Source organism: Apium graveolens, chromosome 6 (assembly GCF_009905375.1).
Source record: "Apium graveolens cultivar Ventura chromosome 6, ASM990537v1, whole genome shotgun sequence".
Classification (NCBI taxonomy): Eukaryota; Viridiplantae; Streptophyta; class Magnoliopsida; order Apiales; family Apiaceae; genus Apium; species Apium graveolens.
The window spans coordinates 151663873-151671579 of record NC_133652.1 but is presented as its reverse complement, the minus strand read 5'-3'; positions in this window follow the sequence as shown (position 1 = coordinate 151671579).

The following is a 7707-nucleotide window of genomic DNA, read 5'->3' as shown; positions in this document are numbered from 1 at the left end:
GGAACAAACTTAGCTCCATTGAAAATGATGTCTTTGGGTGCCATTTCTGTAAGAAATAAGTGAGAAAATAGTGTGTACACAAGGTGTTTGATAAAAGTCCTGTAAGAAAAAGCTTCAGAGAATATTAGAGAGAGAGAGAATAAGAGAGATTAGAGAAAGAAAAGTAGGTAAAAGATTTCCATATTTATACTCTCATTTTGACAACTGTTATGATTGAAGCAGAACAGACTTTAGACACCTGGCAACATATCATTAGTCAAAACATTATTAGTGGGCACGGGTATTAAGCAGTAATAAATGTGCACATGCAGTGTTTCAAGGAAAACACGCTTCCCACTTATTAAATGATTATGACTATTTTTATCTCACCTAATTATATTCTGATTAAATATGACCGTTACAGTATTTACCACAAATAAGTCAAGTAAATAAATAATGCCACGTAAGCATCAGAGTGTGCATCAAGATTTAATATCAGAACTTGACTCTTATCAGATTTTAACAGTCATCAGAGCATGGCTTCTTTACTCAAAAAGTGAATGTTTGTTACTGTGATTCTTCATAAAAATACTGACTTGTTTCTTCAGAGTTTAATCATCAAAACTTCTATCAGAACTTATCCTCAGAAATTATGCATATGACACTTAACTGTTTATCTAAAACAACTTAATCACCACAGTAATTTTCATCATCCATATGGAGTTGTGCGCATTAGCAAAATTTCAGATAAAGATTAAAGTCTGATAAACTTCAGTATATCTTAGAAATAAGGCATAACTAAGAAAAGTGCTTAAAATCTGTCATTAATCATGAAGTCTACTATAGAATAAATTTATGCAAGAATCCACCTCAACTGTTTGTGCTCATTTTAATGCATCTTTTGAAATTCCTTTTTTATAGTGGCTTCCCAGTGTAAGTGAGTCACAACTGCTACCAGAATTTATGCTATTATCAGAGTATTTCTCCAGTAATCAGAGAATGTGAAAAGTCACCAAGAAAAATTTATTTGCTTTTCTAATGCATATAACTTAATACCAGCAATGCACTTGGGTCTTCCCTTCCACATATTTACTCTAGATCTCAAAAGAGTACTTGACTTCAATTTTCTTTTCTATTCTTTTCTTTTGATAAGTGAGGCTTATCAAGCATGAGGTTCAACCTTAAGATTTATTAACATCAGAATTTGACAGATAAGAAGCAAGAATCTAGTTTGTGACTTAGTAATAAGATACACAAAGTAAATTTGACTAAGCTCAAAATCAGAATTTGCTTGTGTTAATGAATTTCCACATAAACAACTAATTCAAACATGGGATTTCTAGTTAGTTAAAGACTACTAGGTCAACATCTAGCACAGTAATCCTCATTGGATTGAATAGTCACAGAACATTAAAATTACTATCAGAGTATATAGATCCACATCAGATAACAATCAGCATTTAATGTATTACATTTTAAGCATAGATTACATGAAGATAAGACAATCTGTAAACACTGATCATAAAGTCTGATGCATGAGAACAAAAACTAAGCAGATTTAGAGAAAGAACCTAAATCCATTCCAAGTTCATTTACCAGTCTTGTAAAAGTAGCTTCACATAGTGGTTTTGTGAAGATATCTGCTAGTTGTTGATCTGTTGGAACAAAATGCAATCCACTGTACCTTCCGTCACATGTTCCCTTATGAAATGGTACCTAATACTGATGTGCTTTGTCATTGAGTATTGAACTGGATTACCTGTCATAGAAATAGCACTTTGATTATCACAGTAAATAGGTATTTTAGAAAATTCTAACCCATAATCCAGTAACTGATTCTTCATCAAAAGAATCTGTGCACAACAGTTTCTTGCAGCAATATATTCCGCTTCTGCAGTTGATGTGGAAATTGATTTCTGTTTCTTGCTAGACCAAGAAACTAATCCGCCTCCAAGAAATTGGCAGCTTCCACTAGTGCTTTTCCTGTCTATTTTACATCCTGCAAAATCTGCATCTGAGTAACCTATTAGCTTAAAGTACGATTCTCTAGGATACCACAATCCTAAATCAGCTGTACCCTTGAGGTACTTGAAAATTCTTTTCACAACTATAAGATGAGGTTCTCTTGGATCAGCCTGAAATCTTGCACAAAGATAGGTAGCATACATGATATTAGGTCTACTTGCAGTTAAATAGAGTAAAGAGCCAATCATACCTCTGTAGTTAGTAATATCTACTGATGAACCAATATATTTATCTAACTTGGTTTCAGTGGCCATGGGAGTGGATGCAGTTGAACAATCTTGCATTCCAAATTTCTTCAGTAAAATTCTGGTGTACTTGGATTGATTTATGAAAGTACCTTCTTCATTTTTCTTGACTTGAAGTCCCAGAAAATAGCTAAGTTCTCCCATCATACTCATTTGATATCTTGACTGCATTAGCTTTGCAAACCTTTCACATAGTTTGGCATTTGTAGAACCAAATATGATATCATCAACATATATCTATACCAAAAGTAAGTCCTTTCCATAGTTGAGGTAGATCAATGTTTTATCAATTGTACCTCTTTAAAATCCACTTTCCAGAAGGAATGAGCTAAAGTCTCATACCATGCTCTTGGAGCTTGCTTAAGGCCATAAAGTGCTTTATCAAGCCTGTAGACATGACTAGGAAATTTTGGATCTACAAATCCTGGAGGTTGTTCAACATATACCTCTTCTTCCAATTCTCCATTGAGAAAAGCACTTTTCACATCCATTTGAAAGACTTCAAACTTTTTGTGAGTAGCATAAGCTAAAAAAATTCTTATGGCTTCCAATCTAGCAACTGGTGCAAATATTTTATCATAATCAATACCCTCCTGTTGAGAGTAGCCTTTAGCAACCAGCCTTGCTTTGTTTCTTGTAATTATGCCATCATTGTCAGTTTTGTTTCTGTACACCCATTTTGTGCCAACAACTGATCTGTTCTTTGGTCTTGGCACTAGGGTCCAGACTTTATTTCTTTCAAATTCATTTAACTCTTCCTGCATTGCTTGCACCCAATCAGCATCTTGAAGAGCTTCTTCCACTTTATTTGGTTCAGTCTGAGATAGAAAAGAATGATAGAGACATTCATTTGATGTTGCAGTTCTAGTTTCGACACCTGCTTCAGGATCTCCAAATATTAAGTCAGGTGTATGTGACTTAGTCCACATCCTTGCAAATGGAAGTTGTTCTCTAGAACTGGATCCTCCCCCATGATCCATGCTGTCTCCATCAGTATTTTCTGATACTCCTCCTGTAGTTATGCTCTCCGAGACTTCAGAATTTGAGTTGGAACCTTCAGGATTTGAAGAATCAGAGTTTTCATAATTATCAGAATTTGGCTCATTAGAACTTGATGAATTAGAACTTGAAGAGCCAGTGACAGGTTCTGATGCTTCTTGAGAGTCTTGAGTTGTGGTAGGATCTTAAGCTTGCTCCCCCTGGATAGGTGCATTTTCCCTTGGAGTAGTTACCACAGTTTCAATGACATCAGAACTTAACCCGTCAGAACTTACATGATCAGGATTTAAATCATCAGGATTTACAGAATCAGAATTTAAATCTTCATTTTCAAATCTCAGCTGATCATGATCATTAAAATCTTTAAGTCCAGTAATCTTCTTATCATCAAAAGATACATTGATAGATTCCATGACAACCCTTGTTCTTAAATTATAGACTCTGAAGGCTTTTATGGAAAGTGGATATCCAATAAAAATTCCTTCATCAGCTTTTAAATAAAATTTTGACAGCTATTCAGGATGAGTCTTAAGAACAAAATACTTACATCCAAATACATGAAAGTATTTCAGATTTGGCTTCTTTTTCTTCACCATTTCATATGGGGTTTTTCCATGCTTCTTAATGAGTGTAGCATTCTGTGTAAAATAAGCAGTCTGCACAGCTTCAGCCCAAAAGTAGGTTAGTAGCTTTGCTTCATCAAGCATAGTTCGTGCAGCTTCAATGAGAGTCCTGTTCTTTCTTTCTACAACTCCATTTTGCTGTGGAGTCCCAGGTGCAGAAAATTCCTGATTTATTCCATGCTCTTTGCAGAACTCTTCCGTGATTGAATTCTTTAACTCAGTACCATTATCACTTCTGATTATTTTGACAGAATCTTTGACCAATTTATCCAGCTGTTTGACATGATCAGTTAGAGTAGATGCAGTTTCATTCTTCTTGTGCAAGAAATACACCCAAGTGTACCTTGTGAACTCATCCACTATAACCATAGCATATTTCTTCTTTGCAATAGACATGACATTGACTGGACCAAATAGATCAACATGCAGTAGGTGCTAAGGCTCAAGAATTGAGGATTCAGTTTTGCTCTTGAATGAAGATTTTCTTTGTTTTGCCTTTTGACATGAATCACAAAGGCCATCAGGAGCAACTACTGATTTTGGCAGTCCTCTCACAAGATCTTTCTTTACTAGCTCATTTATGTTGTTGAAATTTAAATGAGAGAGTCTCTTGTGCCAATTCCAGCTTTCTTCAATTGATGCTCTACTTAACAGACAGATTGCAGAACCATCAGAGTTTGTTGAAAGTCTGGCTTCATATATGTTACCATATCTGTAACCTTTCAGAACCACTTTGCCTAAAGAATTACTTACAAATTGACAGTGTTCTTCAAAGAAATCCACATGATAACCTCTGTCACAGATTTGACTCACACTTAGCAGATTGTGTTTAAGTCCTGAGACAAGAGCTATTGTTTCAATGATGACATTTCCAAGATTGATATTGCCATATCCCAGAGTTTTTACCATGTTGCCATCTCCATAAGAAACTCCTAGGCCAACTTTCTCCACAAAGTCTGATAGCAGGGCTTTATTTCCAGTCATATGTCCTGAACATCCACTGTCCAGCACTAGGATATTTTTCCTGTTGCCCTGCAATCACAAAGAACACTATTGGTTAGTTTTAAGGACCCAGACTTGCTTGGATCCTTTAGCCTTTTAAGTTTGTTAGCATTTGCAGCGGATTTAATTTCAGAGTTTATGCTAACATGCTGTTTAGCAGAATTTATATCAGACTTTGCATCAAAATTTACACTAGAAGGAATAATACTAACTTTCTTCAAAGAAGGTTTTATTTGATAATAATCATAGTACAAACTATGATATTCCTTACAAATATAAATGGAATGCCATAAACTACCACAATGAAAACAAGGATTTTGTGGCTTAAACCTGACAGACTGACTCTTAACTCCTGATTTAGGAGGTAAAGAGTTTATATCTTTATTTTTCCTGCAAAAAGAAGCAAGATAGTTAGAATTTCCACAGTTATAACATTTCTTTCTAGGAGCATTAGGAACAGGCATATAATTATTGCTTTTATTCATACCTTCCTTTCCTTTCCATTTCTAATCTCTTTCAGCTTATGCTTAAGCTGCTTCTTTGTCATTAAGCCTATGTTTACTTCAGCTAGTTTATCCTGTTTTAATTTGTCAGAAGTTGACTTTTCTTTAAATTATGTCCTAGATTCTTTCATCTTTTCAGAATCAGACTTTACAGTTTTTGCTAAAAACTTAACAGTATTTACCTTTGGCTTAGTAGTCTGTTTAACAATAATTGGCTCAATTTGCTCAGTTCCTTTCTCACTTTTATCATCTCCATAACCTAAGTCCTCTTTCCAATTTCCACTACTTAGTAAATTTCTGAGTTGTTCTGCTAGAATTAGTCCAAGTTCTGATAATCTCTTTTTCCTTTTCTAAGTCAGCTTTTAGAGATTCATTCAACTTTAACACTTCATCTCTAACATACAAAGCATCATCTCTTTCTTTCTTAGTTTATTGAAGAAAAACTAACTCCTTTTCTAATTAGTCATTTCTTTTTTTAAAAGCAAGATTTTCAGATGTTAATCTTTCACATGTTAAAGTCTGATCTCTATAACTAATGAACATGGTTTTAAGATATAATCTCAACTCAGTAATATCATCAGTATGAAAAGCATAAGTTGTTTGAGGTACCTTCTATTCAGCAGTTTCAGTACTTCTATCAGCATTTGCCATCAAGGCATAGTTCACCTTATATTCAGAATCTGAAGTGTCTGTCCAGCTTTTTTTCTTTGTGATAAGTGCCTTGCCTTTGTCACTTTTTCCTTTCTTACAGTCAGGAGATATGTGGCCTCTTTCACCACAATTGTAGAATTTGACATTTGAGTTGTCTCCTCTGTCAGACTTTCCTCCTTTGCCTTCGGACTTTCTGAATCCTTTCTTATCAGAACTTCCACTTTTCCTAGAAAACTTCTTTCCCTTCCTGAATTTCTTGTAGGCTATCTTTGTGATACCCTTCACCATAAGAGCACAGAGTTTCATCATCTCTTCATCAACATCCATTTCAGGTAATCTTTCAGTTTCTGAATCATCATCATCAGAATATGATAACTCTGAATCAGACTTTATGATGAGAGCCTTTCCTTTGCCCCTCTTTGAGGCAACCACTTTAGGAGATTCCTCCTCAGCTTTAAGAGCAACTGTCCTTGACTTTCTTCCATGCCTCTTGCTCCTTTGATCCATCTCAATTTCATAAGTCTTGAGCATACCATAAATTTCATCAAGAGTAGTTTCAGTAAGGTCATAGTTGTCTCTTATGGTAGTAGACTTCAAATCCCAATTTTTGAGGAAGAGCTAAAAGGAATTTTAGATTTGAATATTCAAGATCATATTCCTTGTCCACCAATGACAGATCATTCAAGAGTTTGACAAACCTGTCATATAAGTCAGTTAATGACTCATCAGCTTTTGAGTCAAAGTGCTCATACTCTTGAGTGAGTATAGTCCTCCCGTTCATCTTGATTGCATCAGTTCCCTGGAATCTTGTCTCCAAAGCATCCCATATCTCCTTTGCAGTCTTGCAATGAATTACCCTGTTTGACATGACATTATCAATGGCACTATGCAACAAATGCCTTACCTTTGCATCCTTGGCAATAGATGAGATGTCTTCAGCTGTGTAATCACCTTTCTCCTTTGGTATGGACTTAGCTGGTTGATCTGCAACTGTAACAGAGAGCTTGGTAGGATTATATGGTCCTTCATTAATCCTGTCAAGGTATTCTGGATCTGTAGCTTCCAGAAACATAGCCATCTTCAGTTTCCATATGAGATACTCAGAAGGTCTCAGTATTGGTACCCTAATAGTCTCATATCGACTGTGGGTTTGAGTGTTTTGAGTATCTTGTGTTTTGGTGGGCTTGGTTGGAGTTTGTGCTTCTTCAGACATGATTGTTTGGATCTTTACTGTATGTGTATTAATAGAAAAGCTCTGATACCAATTGTTAGGTCACACAACACTGTAGAAGGGGGTTGAATACAGTGTTTATATAATCAAATCGATTTAACACAAGTTATATAATAAAGATCAAGTATATTGAATAAACTCTGTTATAATAAGAACTGTTACTCTCTCTCAGTGATGAACATATATCACTAAGAGCTGCTAGGTTACAATGTATAATCTTCTCGATAATGATAACACATTTTGTGTAAAACCTAAGTCTGTGTTTATATAGTACACAGTTGCAAGATATATTCTAATTGATATGGAATACAATTCTGTCTCCTAAAATATATCAATCAGATATCTTCTAGAAGTCTTTTAGTCTTCTAACTCTTTTCATGCATATCTTCTTTTGATTTAGTCTAGATCTTCTCCTGTAAATCAGCTTCATTCCTTAACTGAAAGTCTTC